General features: G+C 44.2%; 1 long non-coding RNA gene across 1 annotated transcript; it reads left to right on the forward strand.

Annotated features, from left to right (window-relative positions):
• LOC141114353 (uncharacterized) lies at nucleotides 1-12,323 on the forward strand. Its single transcript, XR_012236896.1, has 4 exons — nucleotides 1-29; nucleotides 1,690-1,724; nucleotides 4,066-4,200; nucleotides 12,258-12,323. It is a non-coding gene; the product is annotated as an uncharacterized lncRNA (long non-coding RNA).
• The last annotated feature ends 6,726 nt before the right edge of the window (nucleotides 12,324-19,049 follow it).

A 19,049-nucleotide genomic window follows, 5' to 3' on the forward strand; every position in this document is an offset into this window, starting at 1 on the left:
GGTTCCTGAAGGAGAACACAAAGATACAGGTAAAGTCTCACCAAAGCCAGTTTTGCACTTTATTTGAATTCACTAGATGCAAAAGCCAATGCCTAAGAAAGATGTTCCTCACATCAAAATGGTTCTTGGAGCCCACTGGAGCAGACATTTCTGTGATTAAAATCACCCTACTCATTAAAATAATTCTGACACTTTTCTCCATGCTTTTTCCAGAAAACCCTCTGTACCAGCTCTATCTCAGCAAAGGAATTTGCATTCTAAACACAGCCACACACAAATGCACATTTCCCACAGCATAGTTTGGCCATGTACGCATTAATCTTTATTGTGCACAAGATGGTCCTGGCCACTACTAGGTGGTGGTGCTTGTAGAGCTGCTTTTTATTGAGCTGCATGTACACTCTGGGGGTTATTTACTAAAGGCAAATCCAGTTTGCACTACAAATGCACTTGGAAGTGCAGACGCTTTAGATCGCTGTAGATCTGAGGGGAAGCTCTGAAATGAGGGGAACTCTGCTGATTTTATCATCCATTCATGTGCAAGAAAAAATGTTGTTTTTTATTTTCCTTGTATGTCCCCCTCAGATCTACAGCGACTGCAGTTCCAAGTGCACTCGCAGTGCACTTGTAGTGCAAAGTGGATTTGGATTTGGTAAATAACCCACATTGTCTCTGGAGAGTAGATTTCATAGAGCACACAGTGGGGTGGATTTACTAAAGGCAAATAGACTGTGCACTTGTGCAATTAAACCCATGTGTGTTCTCAGGCTTCTTAAAAAAGCTAAAACATTACAGTGGCATCAAAAGGCTGCTAGGACAAGTACAATAATACTCTTGGAATTAAGCAAACATTACCCTTGTATGGGCTGCCTACACTTTAACTGCTCATTAAGTCTAGGTGTGGTAGAATCAAGAGTAAAGTTGGCCATACACATAGATTTTTCTTTTTTTATTCACCCTGCAGGCTGAAAAAAAAAAACAATAGATGGTCAAATCTACAACTACAGCCTTGCTGATGTCAAAATACTCTAACTACAGCTGCATCTGACTGAATGCAGCTGTTGTTCAGGTGCCAATTTTCCACCCTGCTCCTTCAATTTTCCAGTTGAAAGATGTCGGGTGGAAGAGCGGTGACAGGACCACTCACTAATCGAATTTTGTCCGGTTTATCAGGAGCTTGCTAAAACTAACACAGTGTAAGGCCAGTTTAATACCTACCTTACTCCCGGCTTTGGCAAGCTCTTCTTTAAGGCTTCCTGGGCCGTGGTCACACGCCAGCCTCCTCTGCATACAATGCATTGTTTATAGCCCTAGACTGTACATGATGACACTGAGGAACCACCCTTAGCCCAGAGTGCTCAGGGAGAGAGGAGGACCGCACCGGAGTTAGCTGAAGCATTGTGAAAGGTAAGTAACCAAACCTTTCATCTCCCCCTAGACCTAATGAGCAGTTATCCTTTGCAGTGCAGGGGGACTCCACTGCAAGGGTATATTGTGCCCAATTCCCAGAGTTCATTTTTTGGTGTTATACAAAAATCAATATACAATTATCTTTTGCCGCTAATGTTCTTCCAACAGTTCTAGAAATGGGCATTTTTTAAGTTGATGCATGTCTTTGTTCATAATGTTGCTGTCTTTACACTGGATATGTGTATACCCACATATTAATGCTCTTTGTGTGTCCACCAGGCTCTACTCCAGCTCAGAAGAATCATTATCAGAAGGTAGTATACTATTCTGATAAATTTTTGGTTATGAGTCATTAATCCTTAAAGTGGAGGTTTGCCCACAAAAAAAAAAAAAGAAATTAAAAACCAGCAGCTACACATACTGCAGCTGCTGGCTTTTAATAATAGGACACTTACCTGTCCTGGAGTTCAGCGATGTCAGCACCGCAGCTGATGTTTACATCAGCTGTCGAGTGCTGCCACCGCCATTGCGGGTAAGGGTACCCGGCAGTGTAGCCTTTCGGCTTCACGCAGGGAACCCTACTGTCCATGTGCGAGGCCCGCTCCTCTCTCCTACTGGCCCGGCGATAGGGGAAGGAGGAGGGAGCCCCAGTCATGGCGTGAATAGCCGTGGCTGAGGCTCCCGGAAGTAGGAAAGGATACCTGTTAAAGACAGGTAACCTGTCCCCCCCCCCCCCCCCCCTCGAAAGGTGCAAACTGTGGGGAGGAATCAGATGAGCAGAAGTTTCACTTTTGGGTGGAACTCCACTTTAATTCTTTTTTTAAGCCTGTTTTTTTTTTCGTTCAACCCAGCGGGCTGAACAATAAAAAGATTTCCAGATCACCGTAGTAACACAAGCGATGTTGCGGTGGTCTCCCCGATTGAGCTATTGTGCCCTAACATTGGCTGCAACTGCTAATCTGATGCTGGTTTTTCAGCATGCTCGTTCAACAGAAGCGGGTTGTGAGAATGGCTTCTGTCGTATGAGGAGCTGTACACACGAACCAAACGTCAGCTGGTTCCTGCTGAACTGACTTTGGCTGATTTTCATCCTGTGTGTACCCAGTATTACACTTCTCTTTTGTTTTGATGGCTTTGTTCAAATCCAGCATCTGTGCTCTATCAGCCTCCATTAGGCTGCACTCCTTTTTCTTTGGTGGGAAACAAGAGGCCCATTAGGATCAGAAATTGAACAGTATAAAGCAACCCAACATTGCACCCCACATCCCTCAACCTATCATCACAACAAGTTATAACTGCAAAGCACTGTTCCTGTTACTGCTAGTCTCACAAGATTTGGAATGAGATTTGGTCATATCAATACTGTTCTCCTTGCTGGAGAGAAAGCTATACCTAAAGACCTACATTGCAAGGAACAACCCTACTGTATCTTCATCCATTGTGTAGATCTGTGCTCCCTCCACCTTCCCTGATACTTCTTGATTTTTAGCCCACCAGTCATGAAAAATGCCAGTCACGGGGGGGACATCTATGACATTAGAGAGTGTAGCACCCTCCTAGGTAGGTGCTAGAAGAGTATAGTTTTTGGGTCTTTCTGTTTACCAGGAAGATTGCCAGGCTCACCAGGGAGCCAGGGTCCATTCATAGAGTCTGCTCATGGTGTTCAGGTGCCACTCATGTTGTCTGAATGTTTCACATTGGTCCAATAGGGGGCATATTGGACAGTGGGAGGAAACCTGACAATTGAGGGCATAGGCATTGTAACAGCGCTGGCTATTGGCAGAGGAAAGTACCTCATGCATGCTGGGTGACTGTATAAATGCCAAGGGCACTTGTGCTCTGGGACTTCAGCTGGAGAGCGGGGTCCCAGAGGGAGGGGTAAGCTGCCATGAGGCCTTGGGTGTCTGACCTGAGGGCCTGAATCTGAGAATAGCTGCAACCCAGATGTCCCGCAGATGACTGGACGGGAGACAAGACAAGTATCTGCTTTGGCCAACAGTGAGTACAGATCTGTATCTTAGGGCCTGTCCTGTGAGGACCATGCCTTCAGCTATTAGACTCAGAGGACGGATGTCAGTGAAAGGGGATGCTAGTGAGTGTCCTGAAGATAAACAGTTTCTTCAAGTCTGCTGCCGGAGCAAGGAAAGGACTTATGCTCATGATTTTGTATGATATAACAGCCAGTCCATTACCACATCTAACCTGTGAGGCCGAGTGAGAGTGGTCCTCAATTGTAATTAGTTCCAGTTGGAGTATCCCACTATTCCCTTCTCCTGTCCAAGTTCCAAAATAAATACCAAAAAAAAAACCAAAACCCTGGATTGATTATTGGAAATGAGCGGATGAGAGTACGGGCGGTTGTGTGAAACCCCTTAGCAACTGGCTGCAAGATAAGAAGGGGAAAATCCCAAGAAAGTCTAAACATAGCAATCCCTACGGGGCAGTGCTACAGAAGCAAAGCCCTGCCTCTACCAAGATGTCTGTCTCCCCCTGAGAGATCCAAAGTACAGGCCAAGGCTTGGTAAGGACCAGCTGTAGGAAGCCTATAGGCAATACTGGTGACTAGTCCTTTGCCCTGTGCTTGCCTTTTTCTCAACACTGCATTGGCTGCCTTCATTTTTAAGATTGTGACACAGATGCCTTTTCCTGTTACAGGTTCAGAGTTGGATGTTTGAGACGAAAGATGAAATGTATCGGGCCTGGGACGAGGTGGTCGAGGGCAGTTTGGTCTATGTCAAGCAAGACGGGATTGCCTTCTTTAGGACTGCTGTGGGATGGAGTAAGATTATAGTAGGTTCAAGTCACTCTGCAAATAAATAAATGGAAAATGTCATTATCTCTCTTTTCTATCCATTAAATAGGGCTACGCAAAAATCTGTTTATTTAGCATATATTAAACAAGTGTGTATTTACAGTAAATTTATCATATAAAGCCAAACATGTAATATTACACAATGGGCTCAAGTCACTGAAGGGTGAAATTCGTTTTCAAATCTTGTTGTGTCCTTGTTTTTCACATGCTATTTTTTTCAATTGCATCTGATTGCTAACCTTCTAGCTCTCTAATGGCATCATATGCAAATGTATATTCATGTAGCGGTACCCACAGTGAGGGCTGCTAATAGACTCTGTACCCCACTGGTTGCCTCGAATTTGCAAATCCTCCATCCCCTCTGACACCCTGGGTTCAGTCACCTTGCCAACTGTACCGATAATGAAAGACTTACTGTATTAGTGAGAACACAAAAATAAGTATATTTCAACACTGTAATATGAAAAAGGCACACTTGTATGAACACTATTGCTATATTTATGAAAAGGGGCAATATAATGGTTTAAAGCCTTTTTAACTGTAAGTGAACACAGATCAACACAGTATGATTCAAATTAAATCAGATATTAATCCAATCACAGAAAGCTATGCAAACAGGTCAGCGGAATGGTAGAGAACTGGCACTGTATTTCCTGTCAGGCTCACTCCCCTCTGTCTCCTCAACCCATAGACCATGAAGAATTTCACAACATAGAACGAAGAATATGTAAACTATTATATTCAAAGTGGCTGGATCCCTTAAATCGAGTCCAAAGAACTAGAGCAGATGAAGATAGGATAAAACAAGGGTGGGAGGGTTATTCCTTGAAATCCAGATGTCTTCAGCTAGCTTTGATGTAATGTGATTAAGGTAATCATTGATAATAGGGTATAGTAAATTTGGCAGATCTTTAATCTCCTCTTGTATGATCCTAGTGGTGTTGTATCCTGTAAAATGACAAGAAGTAATAATGTGAACAAGGCATAGATGTCTGCTTACAGTGTTCGTTATAGTATAAGAACTGACTTCCAGTGGCACTACAAGTACCACCATGCGGAGCTGAATAAAGGATGTCTGTAAGCAGTGTCTTATAGCAACTAAATGGGCTATGCCTGCTCACCACAATGGACACAGATACAGCTGGCAACCATGTAGGTTATGAAGAAGACTCTTTCAGGAACTCTCTCTCTCTGTATCCTGGCTCTGGGAAATGGCATCCACCGCGCCACACTGTGGCCTACCCGGATCTGAAGTGCAGGCATCTCTGGATAACCTGTAACACCCTCCGGTCCGCTGTAGGGGAGAAGCGATGCTGTCCATAGAGGTCCCTCTGGGTATAGCTGAACGGCTCCTTGCTGAGTAGGCCACGAATCACAGCAGCTCACTGTCACACAGACCTCCTGCTGTCAGAGTTAAACTAGCGTCCCAAGAGAGCGATGTAGGCCCCAGCCAGCCCTTTTATATCCTCTCCCAGCAGTCTGTTCTGTCCTCTCGGCATTCTGGTGGTCGTAGTTCAGATCAGTCCTGCTGGCATTGAAACTTCAACATTCTGAACTACATATCCCATGATGCTTTGCTCTAAATTTTGCCAAAAGAAAAAGGAAATGACACGTGAAGTCCAGCAAACACTAGAGGGAGACAACTCCACATTAATAACATGGCAAAATGTCTCTGAGTTGCAGGCATAATAGCCAGCTCCTGGCTACATTTGCATGCACAAAATGAATTTGAAAAAAAAAAATGGCACATGCTACACACGCATTTTGAGGCCGATTCATCAGTTTGTTTCAGGTTTTAAAGTGGGTGTTTAAAGAGACACTGACATGAAAGAGGAATGTCAATGAGTTGCTGACATGGAACAAGTATAGAGATAAGCAGTTCTGACACTCATTTACAGCTTGCTTGTTTCGGGAAGGTGACTGAAACATACTTAAATCAGAGATATAGCCAAGAATCTAGCATTTTCAGAAGTCCTACAATGGCAGCCCCATACTTCACTCATGACAGATGTACTCTAAGTGCAAATCTTGTTTGCACTTAGTGCTTCCAATAAAGCCAATGCATTTCATGGGGAAAAAAGCCCTTCTTCAGGGCTTGAGCAGACAATTTTAATGAAATCACAAACAGAATGCACTAGGGGACCTGTGTTAGGACTTTATGAGGACTAACCTCCCCTAATGACACCAGCCAGCTGAGACAAAGGGGGAATTTTTTTTCCTTGAAACGCGTTGGTTGCATTTGATGCTCTTAAGCATTAAATGTTTCAAAAAGTCCTTCAAGAAAACTTTTGTACCAGGCGCTTCTCAGCACACATCCAAAAATGTACAATCTAGCAAGTGCTTTCTTTGTCGCTATCAAAGCAGTAGCAGCCTAGAACCATAACAGTAGAAGAGAAACCACCATGGAGAGTAAGGAATCTCCAGTTTTGTGTTGCCAACATCCCAGTATTTTGTATATAAGAAACTAAAGGAAAAGTACCCCCCGGTACTTTAAGGGCAAACTCTTATGGACATTATATAGTAAAGCATAGAAAAAATTTTATTTAACCCTTTCACTGCCAGGCCCTGTGCTCCATTTTGTACACTCAGGTGGCCAGATAGTTTTTGCAATTTTTCCTTTTTTTTTTAATTTTTCACTCATAGCTTTCAGGATTTGTGAAAGGCCCCCCAAACCATACCATTTCTGAAAGCACATGATAAGTAGAATAAAAAGAAGGGGCTACTGAACACCTGTGCATCCCTGTAAAGGTACGCTGTGTATGCCCTGTGTTAACAAGGCCTTGGGCCCCTTTCACACAAGCACACCGATCGGGTCTGCCTGTCCATTTTTTAGGCGGGCCCAATCGAATCACCCATTGTTCTCTATGGAGAGACTGATGTAAATGGGCATGTGTCTGTTTACACCCGGCCTCATCTGATCAAGCCCGCTAAAAACAGACGGATGGGGATTTCTATTCCCCATCCATCTAGCAAATCAGATCAGATGGCATCTGATGGAAATGGACAGGCGGTCTGTTTCCATCCGACCATCCAATAGAGAATAGCAAGCTGTGGCCGTGTCTGCTCTGCATCAGCGGAGTGGACACGGACCAATCATCTGCCTGCTCAGTGGGGATCAGCAGACAGGCGCTGAGCAGGCGGATCTGCTTTTTCAGAGTCCACGCCATGTGAAAGGGGTCTTACCAGAAGCAGCCGGTCCATAAGTGGCGCTGGGGCACCGCTTTCCCTGCAGGGCGCCGGACATCTTTTTTTTTTTCAAGTCACATGATTAGCGCCTGAGGCTCTTATTGGCTTGAAAAAGGTTGGGCTCGGGCGAATAGCATTGCACCCCGAACCCACCCACTTGTGACAATAGCGAATTAATACTCGCTATTGTCTTCCGGTTTCTCCTCCTGGCCAATCAGGACGGATCGAGTTGGCCCGGGAGGAGAAGCTGAGATATTCATGGAGGGGTGAGTGCCGGCGGGGGACCGTCACCATGGAGGGGTAAGTGCGGGCGGATCTGGGGGGTCTTACTATGTTTGTGTTTTTTTTTTTTTTTTACTTTTTACATTTTTTTTACAGTCATTTAATTGTTTGTTTTTTTTTTGGGGGGGGGGGGGGCGCCTGTAAAGCGCCTGAAATAAAAACCCTCCTGGGCGATCGCTCTTCTTGCCCCTTTCCTAGCTGGCCCTGTTGTATGCTCTGAAAATAGATGTGGTTTAGATTGGTGAAGGCAACTCACAGCCTTTTGAGAATGGAGTGGAGTGTGGAGTTCCCCTTCAAAAGCAAAAGCTAGCCCATGGAAATCCGAGGGGTTAGAGGGGGGGAGACAAGAGCATTGGAGAATAGAGTGTGGAGTTCCCCTTTAAAAGCAAAAGCTAGCCCAAGGAAATCATATGCATTAGAGGGGGGAGGTTAAATGCCCTTTTAGAAGGAGCTAGAGGAGTGAGAGTCTTTTTTGCTAACATGGCCTGTGTGCAAATCTCCTTAAAAAAATACATAAAGGTGAACCAGCGTAAAAAAAAATTGTCAAGTTTAGAGGTGCGCCCGTTTAACCCATGCAATTGCATGTACTGTATGTTGCTTAACATTTACTAAGATTTTGGCAGCGCAGTGAACAAACTCATTTGAACGAGCGCAAGAGCCGCTTGCGCATGCGCAGTGCTTACATTGATCTCACGCAGTTCTAAGTGTACTTGCAGGCACAGCAGGCTTGCTCTAAAAAAGTTACTTTCTCATTCTATTTTGGGCATATTTGTTACTTGGGCAGTTGTTACTAAACTTCCTCTCATCCCCCCATAATATTGGCACCTCCATCTTCTGTTAATATTGAATTGAAGATGCCGTGCGCCATGTCCATAGTGGCGCACAGATTGCATTCTCCCGTGCGCCGGGATCGCTATAGTAAATGGAGGATTCGCGCTCTGTTACCGGCACACCATTTCGTAAATATGGAAATGTGCGTTGCACCCTCACTGTGCGCCTCTACTGATGGTGCACGGCTTTTGTAAATCACCCCCATTGTAACACTCACGGTTACAATATATGTCAGTGGGCACATAGCAGTGATCAGTAGTGATTGCTGCATGTGCCCTCTTTTCTACAGGGGGGATCTTATAAACACATGTTTACTAAGCCCCCCGAAGCCCCAACTTCACCCACACCCGCACTGCTACACCCCCCCCCCCCCGCCCCCCCCGCCGCGATCTCCAGCCTGACAGATCATGGAGATGAGTGCAGGGAGAAGCTGCAGGCGGGGGAAGGGAAGGAGAGATGCCGATCGGAGCGACCGAGGATCGGGGATTGGGGGGGCAGTTGGGGGGGCAATCTGACTGGACACATATGGACCCACCCAGGTCCCATGCAGCAACTGAAGCCGGCAGGAGTGGAAGAGGAGGGAGGCCGGCTAATGATGGTGGCTGTGGGGAGTGGGTTTGCAGGGGGGGGAGAAGGGGGTGAAGGGGAGAGGAGAGGAGAGTGGGGGGGCAGTTTTAGATGAAAGGGTGCGGCAGGGGTGGAGAGGAAGGGGACAGGGAGGCGGCGGGGTGGGAGGGCGGTCACATTAGGGGTTAATAACTCTGATCAGCAGGTTGTAATCCGCTGATCAGAGTTATAGAATTGTTCAGCAGAGTCTGCAGAACAATTCTGATACAAGCTTATGGTCATTGAAGTGACCATAAGCTTAAAGGAGAGGGAGAAATGAGGTCTGTACGCTGTACTGACCTGGTCACCTGCGGGCACTTCTGTACGTCCGTACGGCGTACGGGCCTGGCAGTGAAAGGGTTAAAGATTAAAAAGGAACGTAGTGGTGCGAAACATCACCACGATGATATACAGTACATATACCGTATATACTCGAGTATAAGTCGAGTTTTTCAGCACATTTTTTTGTGCTGAAAGTTCCCCCCTCGACTTATACTCGAGTCAAGCACTTTTCTGCAGCAAAAAATTTCATTTTCTGAACCGACTTTGGGGCCCCATATCTCAGGGCCACTTGGTGCTAGGAACCCCAAATTTGGTGTGCAAACCCAGTGGAACTGGTACCATAACATATCCAAAGCTGGGGTTCCTAGCACCAAGTGGCCCTGAGATAAGGGGCCCCAAACCCGGTTCGGAAAATGTAATTCTCTGCTGCAGAAAAGTGCTAGACATTTTCTAAACTGATTTTTGGGGCCCTGTATCTTGGGACCACTTGGTGCTAGAAACCCCAGCTTTGGAAATTTTATGGTGCTAGTTCCACTGGGCTTGCACACCAAATTTGGGGTTTAGCACGGGGCCCCAAATTCGGTCAACTGTGTCCATCTGCAGCAATGTCATTTCAGGACCCTTTGGGTTCAGAGACCCCAAATTTTGGCTGCAGTTAGGGGGCATCTAGGAACCCTTAACTACCGAGTTTGAAGTTCAGGGCACCTATGGCTGCAAATGGGCACAGTGAGGCATGCAAATGGGCACAGTGATGCTGCAAATGGGCATTGTTGACCCTCTTTTCCACTTACAGTAGCTGTGCATTTCTCACCCTCGTCTTATACTCGGGTCAATAAGTTTTTCCCAATTTTTTGTGGTAAATTAGGGCCTCGACTTATACTCGGAACGACTTATACTTGAGTATATACGGTACATAGAGTACCATGCTCTTAAAGAGCTTGAAGAAATTTGAAAAGAAAACGTCTCCTGTAGCCCGATGCGTTTTGGGAATCTTGGAGTGTATCCCTTCTTCAGGAGCATAGAGAAGGCAAAAGTGGTGGCTATAGAGGTACTCTGAAACAAGAGAAACAAAGTATATAGTTCAAAACATAAACAGGGCACACATTGTGCCAACATGTGGAACATAACAGCCGTTTAATCGCGCACATACCAGTATTGTGTCATAAAATCAAACATTCCTTAAAGGCATAAGATAGAGCTGAGCAGACAAGAAAAATTATTTCCCTGTTGAAAAATGACCAGATGGGTGGAGGGCCCCCTAGGCTCACGAAGTCCCACACAAGGATCCCCAGAAAGGGTCTCCGCAGCCAACCTGACTATAATACCAATGCTCCTTTTCTTGATTGATCCATATGCGCCATTACTATGCCTATATATTTTCTTTCTCTCAGGACTAATCATTTCATCGTGCCAATTCTACGTTGTGCCCATTGGGTTGGCTGCAGAGACCCTTTCTGGGGATCCTTGCGTGGGACTTTGTGAGCCTCGGGGGCCCTCCACCCATCTGGTCATTTTTCAACAGGGAAATACGTTTTCTTGTCTGCTCATCTCTATCTTATTTCTTTAAGGAATGTTTGATTTTATGACACAATACTGGAATGTGCGTGCTTTCACGGCTGTTATGTTCCACATGTTGGTGCAATGTTTGCCCTGTTTATGTTTTGAACTGTATACTTTTTTTCTCTTGTTTCAGAGTAGCTCTATACCAATCACTTTTGCCTTCTCTGTTTCCCTGAAGAAGGGATACACTCCAAGATTCCCGAAACGCGTCGGTTTACGGGAGAAGTTTTCTTTTCAAATTTCTTCTAGCTCTTTAAGAGCATGGTACTCTATGTATATGATATACTGTATATCATCATGGTGATGTTTTGCACCATTACGTTCTTAATCTTTAAGTAAAAATGTTTCTATGTTTTACTATATAGTGTCCATAAGAGTTTGCCCTTAAAGTTCCGCAGTACCGGGGGGTACTTTTCCTTTGGTTTCTTATATATGGAACCATAACAGAGTCCACCTATACTATATTTCAATCGTGGATCTGCTTATTTGAAGGAAAAATCACTTTACTGTAGATCCATCAGAACCCACTTCCACTTCTATCGGTCCAGCGCTATCACACACATCAGGCACCCAGCCCTATTTAGGGATAGTTCTTGCAATTTGATGTAGATGTCCTCTTTCAGGTCTCTTCAGAACCAATCTATTTGCTGTAATTATCTCAATATTAGCTGATCTGTGTTTTCATCGATAGTAGGCAAGTGCATTCATTATTGTATTTAGTGATCTCAAAAGCTGCTTGTTTTAGGGCTCTTTCACACGGGGCGGATCAGTGATGATCCGCCCCGTGAACACCCGCTTGCTCAGCAGGGAACGCTCCACCAATCCCCGCTGAGCAGGAAAATGACAGGTCCGTCGCTGCTCTCCCCTATGTGGGGTCGGATGATGACGGACCGTAGAGTCCGTCGTCACCCGATCCGATCCGAAAACGGATGGAAAAGTAGGGTTTTCCTCCGTTACACTTTTCGGATCGGAGAGGGTCGGATGTCAGCGGACATGTCACCGCTGACATCCGACGCTCCATAGGGATACATGTATGTCCGTTTTTCATCCGAAAACGGAAGGATGAAAAACGGACATACGGATCCCCCGTGTGAAAGAGGCCTTAATATATATGCTTCCCTTTCAAACAGACAGGGGTCTTTCTGTCAGGTATTCATAATTTGTCATGTTCATTTTCATAAAATGGTTTATTATTATACACGATTTATATAGTGCCAACAGTTTGCGTAGCCCGTGGCTGCATTTTATACATCCACATTCTGATTTACCAACTGCCCTTATCTTGTAGTTGGAAGAATCGGAGCCCACCTTTCCAGCAGACGATCCTTCTGTACCAGAAGATCTAGTGGTGAGTATAAAGATTTGCAAATATTAAAATGTGTATAATCATGTAATGTAATGAGATGTTGCTGCATCATGAGACACATGCACACAAGCATTGGATAAAATGTTAGCAAGTTTACCATTCTCCTTATTATGCAGACATTAAAGTAGTTGTAAAGGCTCAAGTTTTTTACCTTCTATGCATTCTATGCATGAAGGTAAAAAAACCTTCTCACCAACCAATACTTACCTGAGCTCTATCACGATCCAGCAATGTGCATGAGAGCCTTGGCTCTCCAGGAACTCTCCCTCCTCATTGGCTGAGACAGCAGCAGGAGCCAATGGGGAGAGAGAGGGGGCGGGGCCAAACCACAGCTCTGTGTGTGAATAAACATGCAGAGTCATGGCTCAGGAGCAAGCCTGACTGGATGCCCCCATAGCAAGCCGTTTGCTCTGGGGGCACTTGGCAGGAGGAAAAGGCCAGAAGCACCGGCGGGAGACCCGAGAAGAGGAGGATTGGGACTGCTCTGTGCAAAACCACTGCACAGAACAGGTAAGTATGACATGTTTGCTATTTTTTTCTTTATTGCCTTTAATGTCACTTTAAGCCACGCAAAGCAATAAGTTCACTTACCTGCAGTGGTCACCCCCGTTCCCCTGTTACTTCTAATTACCTTTCCTTCACTCTCCTACTGCTCTGTTCAGCACAGCTAAATACTCAGTGTGTTCAGGTATTGGGAATATATAGCCCTCTTTCAGCATTAATGTAGCACTGGGAGCTACAGTGACCAATAGGCATACGAGGTTTGCATCAGAAAGAGAATCTGAAGACTTAACTTAAAGTGTATTTCCACTTTTGTAGCCAAACACCTATGTTTAGAGACCATCAGAGTGAAAGATTCTCGGCTTCAAGCTACTGCTCCCCAGCACCACTTAAAGCCCAGATGCAGGATGCAAGCTGAGCTGTCCATGCTCTCTAACTAGAACTCTGATTGGGTGAACAACATTAGGGGGTGGTCCTAGGGCGGGAACTGTCACTGGCACGTTTGTGGACAGTTTCTACAAGAAACGTGGAGGCTTGTCATTTATCCAGTGTGCAGCTGCTCCTTCCTCTACTCCTGGGATAACACCTACTTTATATTTTTCACATGTTCCCATTCACATAGAATAACTTGAAGAAAATATTTTGAAATGATGCTTACCTTTTTACTTGCTGACAACATTTAAAAGACAACATTTAAAAACATATCAGCTGTCAATCTATTTATCACAGAAGAGACTGGAATAAATAAAACCTACCTCCCTGCTCGCAGTCTTCTGTGGCATGGGATGATTGACTCCAACACATGTGTATGAGTTATGTCATCCCACGCCGCCCAATCAAGACATCCAAAGACCAACAGCTGGAAGAAATCGAAGAACTACCTGTCATGCTTCCAAAACAAAATAGAGTCAGGCTGAGCCATTCACGAACGCTTTGTATTCTATAAATAAATGCCAAGCTTCCTCTGATTGGCTGAGGCAGAGATTGTGACTTTATCAACCTGCTTCTCCATCTCAGCAAATCAGAGGAAGCTTTATATTCATTCATAGAATACAAAGATTCCTGTGAATGGCTGAGCAGCGCTCAGCATGACTCCTTTTTTTTCTGGGAAAACAATGGAATGTTCCTATTACCTTGCCACGACACAGCGCTCTATTAGGGTTTGCCACCTTTTCTTCAAACCAAACCCGAACACTTTAGCGGTGCGCATCAATTTTAAAATTTTTTGTAGTGTGCACTATGCATATATTTTGTTATTAAGCACTTGCCGACCAGCTTACATACATTTACTGCGGCAGGTTGGCAGCGCTGCACAAATCGCCGTACCTGTACGATGACTCACGCAGGCGCCGGCGCGCTTTCGCTTCTGCTGCACGCTGTGGGAGTGTGCCCACGGGTCGGGCGGATTCGATGTCCACCGGCGACCTGCGATCGCCTGGTACAGAGGCAGAAAGGGGATCTGTCAGTGTAAACAAGCGGATCCCCATTCTGACAGGGGACATGTCAGAGATCTTCTGTTCCCAGTGATCAGGAACAGTGATCTCTGTCATGTCCCAGTGAGCCCACCCCCCCCTACAGTTAGAACACACCTAGGTAACACACTAAACCCCTTATTTGCCCCCTAGTGTTAACCCCTTCCCTGCCAGTGTCATTTTTACATTGATCAGTGCATTTCTATAGCACTGATCAATGTAAAAATGTCACTGATCTCCAAAAAGTGTCATTTGGGGTCAGATTTGTCCGCCACATTGTCACAGTCCTGCTAATAATCATAGATCGCCGCCATTACTAGTAAAAACTATTTAAAAAAATAAAAGTCCCTAAATCTATCCCATAGTTTGTAGACGCAATAACTTTAGCACAAACCAATCAATATACACCTATTGCGATTTTTTTTTTTACCAAAAATATGTAGAAGAATATATATCGGCCTAAAATGATGAATAAATGTGTTTTTTTATATAGTTTTTTTTTTCATATGTATTATAGCAAAAATTTAAAATTGTCACTCTTTTGTGTTTATAGCCCAAAAAATAAAAAACGCAGAGGTGATCAAATACCTACAAAAGAAAGCTCTATTTGTGGGGAAAAAGGGATATCAATTTTGTATGGGTACAACATGTAGGCTGGGCTTCTCCTATGGGTCACAGGAGTACAATTCGTTTTGCACTCCTGTGACCCGTTTTCAGTGGAGAGCGGTCTGCAGTCCACTCTCCGCTGACGTCACCAAGATCAGTCCAGGCACCGCGTCATCCTGACTTAGGAAGTCTGGATCCGCCAAGTGCCTGGACTGATGGCCGTCTCAGCCTCTCAGCTCCCCTCCCCTGCACAGTTCAGCGCTCCAGAGAGCGTGGAGGAGCAGAGCAAGAGCTGCTGATTGACAGGCAACAGCTCTCCGCTCGGGGAGGTGAGAGAACCGAGTCATCGGCGGTGTTCGGTGGCTCGGTTCTCAGTGAAGAGGTGCCGGGGGACAGATGCAGCATCCACCTAGGTAAGTATGAATCTACAAAAATAAAAAAAAATTATACTAATCTATGCAGTGCGGTGCAGTGCCGTATCACAAAAAATGGCCTGGTCATTAAGGGGGCAAATCCTTCCAGTCCTTAAGTGGTTAAATAACATTTCAAATCATATGCAGTTAATCCACCATCATTCACATTTTTTTTCACATATGAATTAATAGAGGTTGGTTGCACTGCATTTTTTAAAATTTTTTGAGGTGTGCGAACACATATCAGTGCTACCAGCAACCCAACAGTGAGTTTATTATTACCGAGTTTTTCTCTTTTTTTTTTTTTCCTTCAACTTAAAAAAGGACAGGGAGTGCTGATAAGGGGGATCTAATAAAGGTCTCCAAGGAAGGAGGGGGGACTGATAGAAAGGGAATGTGAGCTCATGGGGGTCTCTAATGGTTGATGACTGCTGATCTAATGGTTGACGTGCATAAATACCAGCCAGTTTATAACCCCCCATCTCTCTCCCCAAATTTCTGTCCCCCCCCCAGTGCAGAACGTCTCTTTCTTTCTCTTCCAGACCTTTCCTCTCCTCTCTGTCCAGTGCACAGCACTCCTACCCCCCACAGAAGAGAAGTACTGTACCTTACAGCAAGTCAGGCTGCTGCTGTATAGCCTGTTCTGCACCCTGCTTCTCCTCCTCCTCCTCTGTTGTAGATGCAATGAGAGGGTTGTGTGTGCCACTTGGAGAGAAGCTGCAGTCGCTGCAAGCTAGTAGTGGGTTTCAGGTGGAGGCAAACCTTGGTATAAGTGTGAAAACCCGGACTGTCCAGGTCAATCCTGTACAGGTGGCAACCCTACGCTGTATACTCTATGTAGCTGAGGCTACACACAATTAATACGGCACACCCAGCAAGAGCACCTGTCAGTGCATTAAACACTGTTTGTTTGGGTCAGCTGGGCCCAAACAAACTATTTAAACTCACATAAATTCACATTAAATTAGGCTTTTGGGAGGGGCCTGGGGAATTATGTTTACCATAGTTACCCTTCGGTGCTGGCAGATCTTCATTATTAGTTGTAAACTAGATTTGCACAATGTCGGCCCTAACAAAAGGTTGAATATCTTAAGGGTTGGGTGGTATAATGCATTTTTAGACCTGCTGCAAATAAACAACTAGAAGGGTAAGAAAAGTTGTATTTTTTATTATTTTTAGATATGCTGAATGGGAACAGATAATAAACATACAGGATGTATTTCCAAAACTCCTGAGCTCCATCTAGTGGCCAAAATGTTAGCTTTGCTACTGTCTATAATAAAAGAACATTTGCTCAGAAGAAAAATAACCATAGCCTAAAGAAAACTATCCTTTTTGCCCAATTCACACAGAATAAATGACGTTTTTTTATAAATGGACACATAGTGAGGGCTTCTCCAAATGTGACCGCAAAGTTGGAAATACTCTTTAGGACTCAACCCCCTCTTCAAATTCTGGCCAAGTTACTAGAAAGGCAACTCATTAATACATTTTAATATTTTTTCTACTTATTCCTTAAATTGTATGCTGTGTCACTCATTTGGTCCTCTGGTTCCTTTCAGTCTTGATAAGGACAGACCCTTTTTTTTTATATATATACTCATATGCACCTGTAACTGTACTGTACAAGTCAGTTCTATTTTAACTTCAGCTATATTTGAAGGACTTCAAGTTTTTAGTACATGTTTTTTTTTTTTAACAATAACATATTCTTAGCAATGTTACTAAAGTCATGTGATCTTTTGTATGTTTAATTGCATCTGTTAAAATATTTATATTACTTTGTGACTTTTTCCTGTTGTCAGTTTAGAGATGATAAAGAAATACTAGATGTTGAACCAGTGTTACCCAGCATCACCCCAAGGATCCCCTTGGTAAGACAACCTGCATTTGTACTTTTTTGATGCTTAATATCAAGAAAAAGCTTGATTTTTACAACAGACATAGGGGGAATTCACCAAGACTGGAGCAGACAGCATCTGTAGCAGCTGTTCAAAGTAACCAATCAGCTTCCAGCTTTAACTTTTTCAGTTAAGCTTTGAAAATGAAAGCTGAAAGCTGATTGGTTGCCATCCAGATTCTGGCTGCTCCAGTCTTAGTAGCTTCCCCAATAGTTGCGTAAAGGCATGGTAATAAGGTTCCAACCCTTTGTTGATTAACTCCTTCCTGTCAAGCTCTGGCGTCCCTTTCAATGGGTTTTTATTGGTCACATGATCAGGAGCCTGTCCTGTTGGCTCATGATCGTGACTAGAGACTGAGAGCTGTCTGACAGATACCTTGGCCATCCATGAATGCATATGTGCACCATGTGAGCGATAAAGCCTACCCTCTTTGCCGCTGCAACATATATGTTACGTGGGCAGCAAGAGGTTAAGAGATCCCAAAAAGTTTTTGCAAAAGCAAAGGTTTATTTTAACCACTTATCGTAAATCGCTGTCATTGTACGTCAGTACTTTGATGCTAAATACCATTGTTATGGCAGCAGCTAGCTGCCATAACCCCGGTATTTTCAACAATGGCGAGCAGCTGGCTTTCAGATAAAAGTGGTCTTAGCAGCGGATTCGCTGCATGATCACTTTTATCGGAGACGGGAGAGGGCCACCCCTCCCGTCGCTTTCCAGTCATCTCCACCACTTGCCGGAGCCGTCGGTAGCAGCAGAGACGATCGCATCCTTCCCCCTGACAGTGAGGGAAAGATGGCCCCTGCTCGACTCCATAACATTGAATGGCAGAAGCGATGTCAAACCCAAAAACAACCCCCTCCACAACACGGTCAACATTTGCCCAGACAAAATATAAGATATAAAATATCTTGCCTCCAGTCAAGGACCTGACACTGGGTGTGGAATGTCTCCACAGCTGGTCACCTCTCATGTCTACCAATTGCTAGAGACCTGCCTACTATAACATGGCACCAACTTTCATCCTCATAGAAGTGGCATACCAGTACTTTGTGGACACTTATAGGAAAGCTCCACCAGCACCAACAGTCATGCAGGCAAATAAAGAGTACCTGTCACTTCTATAAGGCCATAGGTATATACTCATATACTGGGGGGTTTAATTAATTTTTTAACTCATTAATAAATGTTAATATTTTTTCTACTTATCCCTACATTGTATGCCGTGTCACTCATTTGGTCCTTTGATTCCTTTCAGTCTTGATAAGGACAGACCCTTTTTTTATATATATACTCATATGCACCTGTAACTGTATTACAAGTCAGTTCTATTTTAACTTCAGCTATATTTGAAGGACTTCAAGTTTTTAGTACATGTTTTTTTTTTTTTTAACAATAATCTATCCTTAGCAATTTTACTAAAGTCATGTGATCTTTTGTATGTTTAATTGCATCTGTTAAAATATTTATATTACTTTGTGACTTTTTCCTGTTGTCAGGATAGAGATGATAAAGAAATACTAGATGTTGAACCAGTGTTACCCAGCATCACCCCAAGGATCCCCTCGGTAAGACAACCTGCATTTGTACTTTTTTGATGCTTAATATCAAGAAAAAGCTTGATTTTTACAATAGACATAGGGGGAATTTACCAAGACTGGAGCAGACAGCATCTGTAGCAGCTGTTCAAAGTAACCAATCAGCTTCCAGCTTTAACTTTTTCAGTTAAGCTTTGAAAATGAAAGCTGAAAGCTGATTGGTTGCCATCCAGATTCTGGCTGCTCCAGTCTTAGTAGCTTCCCCAATAGTTGCGTAAAGGCA

This window comes from Aquarana catesbeiana, linkage group LG12, assembly GCF_042186555.1.
Source record: "Aquarana catesbeiana isolate 2022-GZ linkage group LG12, ASM4218655v1, whole genome shotgun sequence".
Classification (NCBI taxonomy): domain Eukaryota; kingdom Metazoa; phylum Chordata; class Amphibia; order Anura; family Ranidae; genus Aquarana; species Aquarana catesbeiana.